The sequence below is a fragment of the Agelaius tricolor genome, unplaced genomic scaffold, assembly GCF_023055355.1.
Source record: "Agelaius tricolor isolate 1412-34295 unplaced genomic scaffold, bAgeTri1.0.p SCAF_5, whole genome shotgun sequence".
Lineage (NCBI taxonomy): Eukaryota > Metazoa > Chordata > Aves > Passeriformes > Icteridae > Agelaius > Agelaius tricolor.
The window spans coordinates 31,132,626-31,147,101 of NW_027269265.1; the positions used below are offsets into that span (position 1 = coordinate 31,132,626).

The window sequence follows — 14,476 nt, forward strand, 5'->3', positions numbered from 1 at the left end:
TGCATATCCATGGTATGTAAAGTTCACAGTTATTCTTTATTCTGGTGCATCAATGTAGCAGATGTTTTCTCATTTAATAAAGCTTACATGTGTGACTAGATTTAGTTCTGCCGTTCTATAAAGCCAACTCCATTGAGTTGATTACTTATCTCATTGAAGCATGGCTTTAAAATAATCATAATCATGTTCTCCATGGTAACTTACTGAAAAAAAAATGGGCAATATTTTCACCTAATGGGGTTTAGAGAGTTTCTGTTACTTGTCTGACTAGCTTTTGCTTATATCTTTTACCTGTGAAGGACAGGTTACTTTGTAGAGTAGGAATAATGTCTACTTTTTTTTCCATATGATTTGTTTAGGGGCAGTTTTAAAAGACACACAAAAAGAAATTAAAATCCTCAGGTAACTTAAAGCAATGCAATATGTTTATATGACTATGGCATTTATAAAAATTGAAGCTACATGGAGAATGCTGTATCTTCTGTCTAACAAAAAAAAAAAAAAAAAAAAAAAAAAAAAAAAAAGAGGGTGTATTTTTCCTGTCTGTGTCTTATTAAAATTAAATCCAGCAGCAAATGGTAGCCATAGACTTAGATTCACCTCAAATTCCTTAAGCAGCTTTAGGACAAGTGAAACTCAATGGTTTTGCTATGAGAGATTTGTGAATATTTATTTCTTACCACATGCAGGAGATTTAAAATGAACTACAAATCTAAGTGTTCCAACTGCCATGTTCTCAATGTTTTTCCATGATATTGGCTCTGTTTCTCACACTTTCAGAAACCTTGTTTCTCTTTGGAATACGCAGTAAAACTGTGTGTCAAAATCCAGTCTCTGCCCATTAGCACTCCGGAAACATGAGCCTTTTATAAAAGAGATTATCCCATGCTTGTTCTTACACAGAAAACAGAAGCTGACTTGCTGTTGGTGGTGTTTGGGATAATGGTTAGTGACATTATTTAGGACATGGGAGATGGAGAGCTAATGTCATTCTCAGCCTGAGGGTTTTTTAATCTACCTCTCTCTCCTCTTTGTGGCAATTCTGTAATCATCCACTAACAAAGCAGGGTGGGTGAGATGTGGTGATACTGAATTACCACAGAACAACCAGACAGGAAGAAAAGGTTACTCTAGTCTCGCTGTGTAAAACTCAACCAAGTTATTTTACAGCACCGAATTGGCTGAATTTATAAGTAAACAGAGACATAAATAAGTCATTTTGTGACTGTTGTGAGAGTGTAATAAAACCAGTTTGCAATAATTACCTGTTCATATAATTCCCAGAAAATATTGATATTATTTAGACATCCAAAGCATCCAGCAGCTTTATACATTAGGCCTTCATCTACATAACATGACATGTTTAAACATGGCAATTGTTTAAGTATTTTGTTGCATTAAGAGCTGTATAGCATCTGTTTCCCATCAGACATGGTAGTTAGATGAAAAAAGTATTTCATAAAAACTTAAAAATTTGTTGTCTCTTTATGCTTGTGAAATTAGAACAGAATTGTCATCCATGTAAATGGAAAAGCTTAACAAATTATTTTTTCAAGTAGTTTATGCAGCTACAGTGGCAGTTTGAAGTTAGGCTCTTCTGACTGCTGAATTAGTGTGTCTTCCTTAGCAGCACAGAATGATCCTGCAGTTATTTTCATTTGTAGAGAGTTCTTGTATTCAAAATCTCACCCATTATTTTTTTTGTATTTAACATTCTAGAATACGCTTCTGCCTAATATTCTCTAGTTCTGCCTGTGCCATATGTGCAGGAGTATGAAATGATGGCAACACTCCAAACTTTAATACCCAAAGTGTATTACAATTCCTGCCATAAATTGGAGTATACATAGTCAGTTACCTGAAATTTGTACTGGAGTGGCCTGTGAAATATGATGCAGTGCTGCAAAGTTGTCTTAATTCTTCTTGTACCCTCATGGAGTCCAGCAAATGGAGCATCCAAAGGATTTTTTATCTTTTGAAGCAGTTATAGCATCCTTAATCTTAGGGATTACCAGCATCCATCTATTTAGAAGAGCAAGTAATCAAGGTGACTGTCTGTGGAGTACTCTGAATTCTGTAATAAAGTGAAATTACAAGTGAAAAACTGTAACAAATACATGGATGTAGAGAATACTGCTCCCTTTCAACTCAGGGTCACAAACAAATCAGATATCAGTCACAGGCATTATGGTTTTACTGAGTTTTGGACAGCTTCTATACACATTATCAAAAGAAATATCATCTTCATCTGTGTAAGATGCTGATGTTATTTGCTTCACATTCTTCAAAACTTACAAACACAGAAGTACAATAGTAAAAAAATCAAAACCTCACTAGCCAAAAAAAGCTGTCAAAAAAGTCATGGATAGCTATTTTTTATCAACCTTATCTGAATCATTGCAACACCCTCAGGCATCAGTTAAAGATCCATGCTCCTTTCTCCTCAGTATTGCATACACATTAACTTAAGACTGTACAAAGTTTCTTCCTGTTTTTCCATTTGATATTAATAATTTGAAGGGGATTTTTTTCTCTCTTTTTTAGATTCACGTAAACAGATCCCAACTTCCGTGAAGTTAATTTCTCTCATGTAGAAAGAATTAGATTCAAAGTTCAAGGCTTGTAAGAGCATCATCACCAATCTGTGGCACAGAGCACTGCTGCTGTATGCAGGGGACACAGTAAAATTAGTCCACTTGAGACAGGAAAATCCTGAGAACTCTTTTCTTTCCCCTCTAGTTTCAGCTTCTGTTACCTGATCACACACATATTAGATTTGGGGGGATTTATGTTGGTTGCATTCTTTTCCTTTGGGCTTATTATTGTGCCAGAAAGCCTGTCCCAGGCAAGATTTAGTCCAAGTCCTGCAAGTTAGATCCAGGTAATTACTTTGAGAACTAAACTTCAAATCCTGCTTTTTTCCCAGGTAACAGGTAGCAGGTAGGTCAGTTTAATTTGTATTTGATTGTTTCTCTGTCGTTAAAAGGATTCCTGATGGAAACTGGCTTTTAAAATAAATCTGGTCTCTGTAGCAGGCTACATCCCAGTCAGATCATTGTTGGGAAGGGGGAATGAAAGAATATCTGAAAACTCCAGGACATTTAAATGAGGAAAAAATTTTAATGGGCTCTGTAAGAAGTTCAGTATCATAATACACTTGTAAAAAGGCTGAAAATTGAGCAAATTTTCCTAATCCTGAGAATTTAATTAAATATGTTGTAGGCTTGAATAGGAAGATATTTCTTGACCTTTCTTCTCCTATGGTGTGAGAAAGAAAGAGCAATATTGACTGATCTCACAGGTTAGCATTCAAGATGAATAAATACATGTTTATACTAGGCTTTGACTATGTAAATTGATTTAGTAGAATGAGAATAAGCAAAAGCCATACACAATTTCTCGTTCTAGTAGCTTATGTGCATTTGAAGTTACTATTTGTTACATAAAGTATCAGAGTTATTGAAATCTCAGATCTTTAAAAAGATTTCAAGCTGGAGTATGACTCAGAACCCTGTCCTTAAGATCCTTTGTGCTGTCTGAAAGATCCACAAAGCAACAGGGGAAACAGACTTTATATGAGAAGCAACAAAAATGCTGTCAAAAGCTAACATAAACAAATATAAAATACAGAGAAAAATAAATGTGTTTTGCCATTCTGTATGACTCAGTGATGTATTATGTTTAGTAGTGTCAACCATATGTGTTTAAGGCAAAAATGTGATTGTATTTCAGCTGATACTTTTTCTTTGATTTTACAATATACCTGAATGCTGTACAGCTCCACATTATTCACTGAGACAAAGGATGACAGCAAATGAATTCAATACATCAATAAATTACAATTCAATAAAATTCTTCCAATATGTTTACTGCTAAAGACAGTAAGAACAAAATAATCAAGCTCCTTTCTGTTTTTCCTGTTTGTCTCTTTGGCCCTGTTTTAAACACTTCATTGTTTTTCTAATGAGGTTAAAGGAGAGCTAGCAGGCAGTGTAGAACCCTTTTTACTGTATTTCTCTGAGTCACTACGTATCCTCAGAGATGATGGTATCTGAATCTGTCAGCTTGGTCCCCTCCTTGCATCTGGCATAGTTTCAGTACCACAAACAAGAACAAAGACTTATTTAAAACAAAAAGAAGCAAGCAGCAGGGCCCAAAATTATATATGCATATTAAGAATGTGCACAGCTTGGGAAAATAGTCTGTTCTCTCCTACATTCTCCAGTTCATCCATTTCTTAGAAAATCACAACTATTCAAGTTTACAGTGATCTCTTCATAAGTTGGACATTCAGAGATTTATGGAAAGATGATAAATTTGACAAATAGCACTTATAGCAAGATGAGACCAGCTACTTTTACAGATTTTGACTTCCTAAAAAACAGTGCTGAAAGATGTTTCTCAGTATGCAATCATCTAAACATCTAATATGTTATTAGGGCAGAAGTAATAAAAGAGGAGTTATTATTTAATCCATTTGTGAATATTTTTGCTACTACAATGTTTCTGTATTGCCCCTCAGAGATGGCTGTACTGAAGTGATAGATGTAAGTGATAGATATGAAGTGTCTAAGCTCTTCCAAAAGAAGATATAAACATTACTGCAACAAATAAAGAAAATTCTCCAGAATGAATGCCATTTAGAAAAGTGGCTTTCATACATATTTGTTCAGAAAACAGAACAAAAACAAACTAAAAAACAATCAAAAGAAGACAATAAGTAAGCAACAAATAGTCAATAGATTTATTTTTATTCAAAAGTAGAATACTGTGCCCTAGAATGGTTCTTTACAAAATTTTGTGCTTTCTTGGTATTTGTAAAACTTTCTTTGATAATTGAAAAGTGAGTTCATAGGCTATTACTTCCTACTGATTACAAAAAAAAAATATTTTCTGGTACAAGGCCTTTACAGAAGGTTGCTTACAAAATATATTATTTACTGATTTAAATTCTATAAAGGAAAGAGTTATTCCCAATAAGGCTTTTGCAATAAAGCCTGATCACATAGTAGAAATCCTAAAATGAATATACAGACAAAGAGGGCAAGGGAATAACAATTAACTATAAAGCTTTAAATCTGAACTTTATGATTCAGTGTTTCTCATGCAGTAATTTACTATAACTGAAATGAGGACACCGTGCCCTTACATGACTGATGCTAATTTGGGTCTAAAACATAGGACACCCCTCATAATGAAGTATGGGTTTGGGTGTGTCAGATATGTGTGTGGCTTCATTTGAAATTAGCTCCACAGCTGAACACCACAGGAAAAGGATATGCTGAAGTTTCTTCCCATATCATAGCAGAGAATGTCACAAATGAGTGATTCATTGCCTGAGCTCTATTTTCAGTTTCTCTTGTGTTTGGTCATCTTTCTCCTGTGTGGGAAGATGGCATGTCTGGTGTCTCCTAAGCCCCACTTTATGTGCAGTAGCTGCGACATAGCCAGCTGCAAAGATGAAACAAATGTAAAATATATCTCTTCCCTTTATTTTTCCAGTGGACCCATGTCAGACAGCTGGAAAATGTACAGTGACATTTCATTGGCTGTCTGCTCTTCCACACATGGTCTGTAACACACAGAGTAGTTTCACCTCTACCATGCACTATCCTGTGCTTCCTATGTGGCTCTCAAGGCCCCTAATGTGGCGCTTTGGGATATGGTTTAGTGGTGAACAAGGCAGTGCTGGCTTACCAGTTGGACTTGATGATCTTAGAGGTCTTTTCCAACCATAATTTATGATTCTAGAGCTTGTAACAAGGCAGAGGGGTCACCATCCCTGGAAATGTTCAAAAGGCATGTAGATGTAGCACTTGGGGATGTGGTTTAATGGTGAATACAGCAGTGTTAGTTTAAGTTGGACTTGATGATCTTAGAGGTCTTGTCCAACCATAACAATTCCATGATTCTTATGAAAGGACCTCCATTATCCATGCACATCTGTGACAATCAATATCTCATCTTTTTTTGTTTCTGAAGATGGCACATTTATGTAATTTCAAACAGAAGTATCCTTGATTTAATATGAATAACTATATTCTTGCTTATAGAGAGGACAGCTGATGCTATTTCTGGGGAAAATAAAAGAAAATTAATATTTAGGACTTTTTCAGGACCCTTCACAGTAAATGGAAAACATCAAAATTTACATGATTGTACTGTGGATTTTACAGGCTACATTCTCTCTAGTATGTACTTTTGTCAGGGTACAAAAGTCACTGAATTTCATGGAATAAAACCTGAGGCAGAATTTCTGTCCAGACCTTTCAACAAATGTTACTTAACCAGCTTCAGTTTCTAACCAGAGCCCTCACTGTATGGAAGCTACATATAGCTCTTGTATTTCTGCAAGTCTTTATTTTCCGTTGATTATGTTTTATTATTTCAAAAGTCAGTTTCAACCAAGCCTGCCAAGCCAGAAGAGGCAAAGGTTGTCATGTCACCATGGATTCTCATGTACTGCACTACCCACAGTGTAGTATGCCAGGGTGTGGAGGACAAGCTCATTTATGTAGATAGTACTTGTTGATGATTAAATATTCCTCCTAAAATAGTAAAAGAAATAAGTGAACACACAGCAGCAATAGAAAGAAATCTGCAGATGATTTACATACAAAATTGTCATTTGTCATTTGCTTGACAGTCTCCTTACTCTGAATTAGCTCACTCATTTTATTCCTCTCTTTTACCTCTTTAAGTTGTCCTACAAGCTGGCTGAGCGTTTTACTGTGCTAAATTCTGATATTTATGCAAGTGGACTGAGTTCTTGTTATACTTCTTTGTGCACTAGGAGCTGAACTTCAACACCCCTGTTGACTGTTGAAAAGATGTACGGTGTGTATACATGGAGGAAGAACAATTATGGGGCTTCCTTGCTGTTTATACTTGTTTTCTCTTCCTTTTTCCAGTTTTATGCGTCTACTGATTGTTGTCACAATCATATTTCTTCTATGTAATAAAAAATATAATAGCACGCAAAAATGTATTTGACATCTCCTTCAGCACCTCATCTTACAGCCTTACATGTTTTACATCTGCCAAATACTTAAAACAAAGTGCACAGTTCTCATATCCTGTCCTCCCCACAGAGATTTGGTTGATCTCATATGTATACCCATTTCCACTGGACTTCACAAGCATCATGATAAATAGCAGGACAATTTGGAATGTAATGATCTTTCTGGCTTATTCCATTACTTTCTTTTCCTTGATGAACCTTTTAAGAAAGATGCATTTCTTCCTCTGTGCTCACAAAATTCATTATTTCTTTGTATGGAGAAGTTGCCTTGTGTGCTCAATCACTTCCTCTCTATGAGAAATTCATTAGACATAGATACAGTCACTCATGGCATTTCTTAAACTCTGTTGAACATGTATTTCTGACAAATGCTACGTGTTCACTCCAAGGCATGATGCAGTGTTAGTCATCTTTATGTATTCCTACTAAAAATAGTCAACCCCACAGCCAACTATCTCTGTGTTAGTGGAAGCCAGCTCTGTGACTGTGGAAGGGTGACTAACTCCTGGAGCAAACACTCTCCAGAATGCCTCCGCTTACTCAGTTCAGCTAGGACATTTCCTCCACTCTCTACATGATTAATGTTTTAACCATTGTCTTCAACATTAGCTTTGTATTGGCAATGGTAATGAGAAACATTTAGTCTGAAGCTTTGTTCCAAGTTTAAAAGATGCTCTTTAGCAAGTTAAAGGGGATATCTTTATTGTTTGTACTGCCTCATGTTCCATTTTTGCTAAAGCACATGAGATCAAAGTATGCTCTAAGGCATCTTACACCACTGCTACAGTTTAAAAACTGGTCAATAACTAACAACAATTGATTGCTGTCAGATTTCACCTGGCACCACAGAAGGGGTCAAAGTGATAGAAAATGTTAGTATTTTACAAGAGAATGTGAGAATCTTCTTGCTAGCAGAGAAGAAAATTGTTACAGACCTGGACTAGGCCAGGTCTCTGCAATAATGGTTACAGTTAGCTACAAAGTGTACATTGTCATGCCTCCTAAAGGTATATGCATGTTTGTATACATTTGTTTGTGTGTAAAATATTTCAATGTCAATATATACACATTATTGATAAATAAAAAGATGTATGGACAAAAACTGACACGTGTCATTTCCAGCTCTTATTTTGGCAAACTACATTGCAAGTCCTAGTCCTGAACTTAGCACTATAGGTCAGTCTTTAACTGAAAAAAATTTTCAGAAACCAGGCAAACATATGTCAAGCCAAAGTATTAACACCAGTTAGAAAGCAAACACCAGTTTGAACTTCCATCTGGAACCTGGAGCATTGCTGTGTCCACTTCTGGGCCTCTTGCTTCAAGGAAGACACTGAGGTGCTGGAGCATGTCCAGAGAAGGGCAATGAAGCTGGTGAAGGATCCAGAGAGTCAGTCCTATGAGGAGCAATTGGGAGAGCTGTGATTGTTTAGCCTGGAGAAAAGGAGGCTCAGGGGAGACCTTATTGCTGTCTCCAGCTCCCTGAAAGGAGGTTGTAGTGAAGTGGCAGTCAGCCTCTGCTGAGTGACAGGACAAGATGACACAGTCTCAAACTGTGCCAGGGGAGGTTCAGGATGAACACCAGGCAGGAAGAAATCCTCCATGAAGGTGGAGCCACCATCCCTGGAAGTGTTCAAGAAACAATTGGACATGGCATTTAGCACTGTGGTCTACTTGACAAGTTGGTGACAGGTCAAAGGTTGGACTCAGTGATCTTGGTCTTTTCCAACCTAAATGATTCTGTGATTCTGTAATATATAAAAATAATAAGCTCAGAGGAAAAATATCAGAAGTTATCCTACAAAGTTGTTTTGGTGACATGTGGTTAAAAAGATGAAAGGACTGAGATTTCAATCTTTATGGTTAAAGCTAAGTATTTGTTTTGCTATTATATTACTGTTTGAAGAAAGGTTGGACATAAACCAGCAGTGTGTGCTCACAGCCCAGAAGGCCAGCTACATCTCAGGCTGCCCCAAAAGCAGTGTGGCCAGCTGGCCAGGGCAAGGGAGGGGATTCTGAACCCCTACTCTGCCCTTGTAAGAGTGCAGAATGTCCTACCTGGAGTGCTGCATCCAGCTCTGGGGTCCTCAGCGTAAGAATGATGTGGACCTGTTGGAGACAGTCCAGATGAAGGCCACGAAGATGACCAAGGGCCTGGAGCACCTCTCCAGGCTCAGGGAGCTGGGGTTGCTCAGCCTGGAGAAGAGAAGACTTCAGGAGACTTTACAGCACCTTCTAGTACCTAAAGAGGGATTATAAAAAATGGAGAGACATTTTATACAGGCAAATAGTGACAGGGAAAGGGTTTTAAACTTAAAGAGGGCAAATTTAGATTAGATGTTAGGAAGAAATTCTTTACTCAGAGGATGGTGAGCACTAGAACAGGTTGCCTGGAGGAATTGTGGGTGCCCCATCCCTGGAAGTGTTTTGTGGCAAGCTGGATGGGGCTCTAAGCAACCAGAAATGGTGGGTGGCATCCTTGCCCATAGCAGGGGGCTTGTAATGAATAAGATGATTTTAAGGGCCCTTACAACCCAAACCATGATGTTGTTCAATGATTCTCTGACTCTGTTTGAAATGAAGGCTTGTCTGCTCCTTGAATTTTGGACACTTTCCTTCCAGAATTTAAACAGAAGTGACAAGAAACTGTGGTTAGTTAATTTTATTTCAATGCTAGTCATTCTAAAAACAGCCATCTCCACAAGGACCTCAGAAATTAACAATTAATGCTCTTACTGAGTGCTCAAAGTAATTATTTTTTATTGTTTCTAAATGTAATTTTTGTCAAGGACACACCACTCTCAACTAGTTTCCTGTCTGCTCTTGACACAGCAGAGATCTAGAACAATATTAGCATGACAAACAGAAATAACATCAAGGGGCATTATATACAAAGCAAATTACTTGCTTTTACCTCACTGACTGCCCAGACTGTCTTAATAAATAATACCCTGGCTCTGATTCAACTCTCTGCTTGCAGTCCTAAAAATTATGGCACAGACTGTGTTTCAATGTGTGTACTGAAAAAGAGAGATCCATGCTCAAGGAAAAAAAAGTAAAAAAAAAGAGAGAGATCAGTCTTTAGCTATCTAAACAGAAATAATCTCATTTCTAATCTGGCCTTGGAAAAGAGGTGCAAAAATATCTCTCATCTGGTGTGTGCAACAGTTTTAAAGTAGTATACTCTAGAGGATCAAATTATTCAGGCAGCAGAATGAGAGGCAAAACAAGAGCCAAGGATTTTGAATAAATACTACAGCTGTGGGAAATGAGTTGCAGAAATAAAAGGAGGAGGGACCAGCTAGTTTTGAGGGTAATAAGCATATGAAATCTCAAGGAAACAGAGCAAAACCGAGTCTGATTTATACCCTAAATAACTTCATTGAGTTCATTAGAGTTCCATAGGATACTGAATACATCATCTCAGAAATTGGTTGGTATATGATGGCTGTGAATAAGAGAGAGGGAATTCTGCACAAACACCAGTCCTTTTGTCTTAAGGCTTTTATATTATACTATTTCAGAAAACTTGGAAAGTGACAGACCCGGAGTGGTAGCTAGTGCCAACAGTATTGCAAGCAGGTGTTACACAACTCCCCAGCTCCCCCAGCTCCCCCAGCTCAAGTGCTCTGCCTTCATCCACAATTCCTCTGATGCTCTCAGTTTGGATCACTCTATGCTGTAAATTTTGTGATGAGCAGGGTAGTGCTTTTGTTACGCATACAGATGTGCAGCACTGACTAGAAACAGATCTCAAGATTGTTTCCACTCTAGGCATCTTGGCCTTTTGTCAGAGCTTTTCTGTTTTTCCATGCTTTTCAGTCCTCTGTGTTTGTAAGGTTAAAAATAAAATGGGCTGAGCCATCCAAAAGTGATTCTCCACTAGGGACTGTTTCTGCTTCTGCAATTCTGTTCTGTGCACCCTTCCTTCCTGTTGACTTTGCTGCCTTGGTTCTCCCAAGCTAAGTCTCTTACTGCCAGGGAAAAGACTTTGTTGCTCTCCCTCAGTCTTTCCTCCCCACCATCCCCATATGTGTTTGGGCATGACTAGGACATGAGTATTGCTTCATATGGAATCTTGCTTCCTGTCTGTCAGAAAAAGAACTCATTTCTGTCTGCAGCCAAAAGGTACAGAAACAAATAGTGAATCCTTATTCGCAAAGAAACTGTGCTTTATTCAAGATACATTGTGTCTGAAAATATACACGCAGCAGCAATGGTGACTTACTGTATCAGACCTAAGCTTCTGTATGCCTGAGCCATCCTTCTGAAGTGGCCCTTTGAAGTTTCACCTGTTTTAATTATTGCCTATGAGCTTTTACAATTTTTCCTAGCTTTACTGGAGATAGAAGACAGAAACCTGAGATTAAGCCACAGAAGCAGTTGAAAAGTAAGCTATTTAGGTGGAAAGATCTTTCCAAGAAGAACCAGGAATCCAAGATGTTTCTCATAAAGGGTAGAAAAACACATGAGGGAAGCAAACCAGTATTGGGTGCAGTATCCTTCCAAAGCATATCATTGCAGTTACCTGTTCTCATGAAATCAAGATTAAATCCATTGGAACAATTAATATACAGAGCTTTTATGTACTTTTACATGCTTAAATGCTGAAATACAGTTTTGAAAACTTCATATTTTTTTTACTATGGTTAATTGAAAAAAAATTGTGGATATACTTGGAAAGCCAAGAGATGGCTCCAAGCCACTGGATTCTTCCACACATCCTGTGACCCTGAACATCTTTAACTACAGGTGTCTTTATAAAGCTTTCTATCATGACTTTGGGAGAAGGCCAAATTATCAATTATTTCTTTTCTTCCTTCCAGGGGCTTCTCTCCCAAAGCTGGATGTGGTCAGTATTTTGGTAGACATTACTAGTTTCTGCAGGAAGGAAGGAGGAGCCTGTATCACATGTATGAAACATAATCATAAGAGCTTTATTTTTTTTTTTTTAGAGCAACAAATATAGGACTTCTTTTGTTATTCTTTCTTATGTTGTCATTTTCAAATATTTTCTATGGAATTGTTCTTAGAGTACATACACGTACATACACTGAAGAGGTTCACAGTCCACACATGAGAATTTGTTCATGAACCTCAAAAAAAAAAGGAAAATACTACTCTCACATCTGGCAGTCATTTGTTCATCATAGAACTGTGCATCTGAAAGCATTGCATAATAGATATGCAGGGCCAAAATCATGCTGGGCGTAACAGTACTGACGTCAATTCCCTTACACCACGAAAGAATTTTTTGTGTAGAATGCAAACTGTTTTCCTGAAAGAGAGAGAAACACTTCAGTATGGATTCTTATTGACTTTCTTTTCTTTAAACAGCTGGCGGTGGGTAGACATTGGCTTGCTGGCCAATTGCAATAAATGAGATGGACCACGAAAAAACCAAAAGGAAAATGGGTATGGAGACTCAATTGGTATTGAGGATTTGAAATGCTATGTGCTGTATGTAAGGGATGCTATTTCAGACTATCTCTAGAATGGTCACTTGATTTATGTACCTATTACAAGCTAGAAAACACAGAGTATGCTCCTGAAATGCCTAGGCTTCTTCATAACTAACATGCTTGGATCTCCTAGAAATGTGAATCATTTCCTACTAACAAAGGGTAAAATTTTTAGGTGTACCTATGTGACTTAAAAAGCAGAACTCTTCTGAAAAAGTGCAGGAGAAATTTGCAATTCTTGTACTGTCACTTAAATTTTAAATCTCCAAGTACTTTTCCTCTCTTGTTTTCAAGGTGTCTGGTCCTTGGAGCACTCCCTAACTCACAGCGTTAAAACCAGGCAGACTCCTTTAGCTGGCACTTGAATTTACCTCCTGGCTTCATCTAATGTGGATTAGGAACAATTCTATTAGCAGATAAGCAGGAAGGAAAATTGCAGAAAGGTCATGGAAAACGGGAAAATTAATGTCTAGAAGCACCGACTGATGGCTGTCAAATTAATATTTCTCTAAGTTTTGTGATGTCGAATTTTGGGTTTGAAATCCAGAGGAGTTTTTGGGTGATCCTTTGTGTCCTAAGAAAGGCACACATTGTACATCTTCCTACAAGCAACAATGCAGATTATCAAAAATGTTAGCATTGAACCATAAGACATTATAAAGATTCGGGCTCTGCATATTAAGACATTACAAAGATTTTGAGTCCACATATACAATAAAACTATATAAACATTTATTAATCACACATCTCTGGAAACCTTAGCTGCAAAATTTCAGGGTACCTTTGTGGCTTTGGTGCAATAAATGGAATCTTTGCTATAAACAGAACTTTACCCTTAGCCCAAAATTGTTCCAGACATTACCTATGCTTTTTGCAAGTAATGTCTGTGATTTACTACATGTATTTGTAATTTGCTAACTGTATTGTCCTGCACAGAGGAAACAGCATGACACAGCTTCCTCCCTTATTCCTCCATGTCTTTGGGCTCCTGACCCTGCTCAAAAGGAATTCCTGAACTTCTCTGAACAAAGTCTGCATTAAGTGCTGATACTTACAGTAGGCACAAAACTAAGTAGAGATTATGCCAGTCATAGCTTAACCTAAAATGCTAAATCAGATCTTTTCAGTTAGGAATATTACCACTTTAAAAAGTTGGTGGTTTGGTTTTTTAAGTTGTACAGATCTTTTTTAGAGAATTATAATATTAAATGTACCTGCTGAATAACTTCTGTGTGGTTTTTATAAACTTCTGTTCCTTTACAGTGTTTGCTCTTTGATTCTATTTAGTGGGAACAAGGTCAGGATACATGATCTGGGCATATACACATTTAAACATACACGTACAAATATTTAAAAAAAATATTATGGATATATCCCTTATAAATTTTACATTGACATTGGGTGTGAATTTATACTTTTCATCTTGTTCAGCTAGTTTGCTTCAAGAGAAATTTCACTGACTTAAATTGAACTACATATAAACTAGCTGCTAGAAAGAAAAAGGAAAAATCTGTGTGTGTGTGCATATGCACAGCTTTGAATTAAAACTATTATTATTTCTTCAATTGAGCAATTTAAGATGGAAAAAATCAACATTTGCAACTTCAAACACAAAACATAAAATAACATCCTTACTGTAGTTGCAGTTAACCACATAGTGACTAAATATAGTATCACCCTGTCTTCAGGATGTGTCCACAATAACAGATTACTCAAAATGTTCTGCTGCTATTCCCTACCTAATATTATGTCTACAGCAAAATGTGGAAGTTTAAAATATCTCTGTAATTATGGTAAACAGACAACAATCACTAAAATTGCAGAGTACTGTCCACTGCTCCTAACCTACAGGCTGTATATAGAAAACTAAATTAAACAATTCTGCCTACTGCTACTAGTCAAATGCAGACTGCATTCCAGGTGTTGGTGAAGCACAGTGGAATCATATTTTGAATGAGATATAAATTCCAATCCTGATTTTTGTTAAGATTTT

The 14,476-nt window shown here is 37.1% G+C and overlaps 1 long non-coding RNA gene across 1 annotated transcript; it reads right to left on the bottom strand.

Annotated features, from left to right (window-relative positions):
* Positions 1 to 7,697: 7,697 nt before the first annotated feature.
* On the bottom strand, positions 7,698 to 10,468 carry LOC139590019 (uncharacterized). The gene is made up of 2 exons (XR_011679202.1): positions 9,080 to 10,468; positions 7,698 to 8,769 (listed from the first exon to the last, which is right to left on the bottom strand). It is a non-coding gene; the product is annotated as an uncharacterized lncRNA (long non-coding RNA).
* Between the last annotated feature and the right edge of the window lie 4,008 nt (positions 10,469 to 14,476).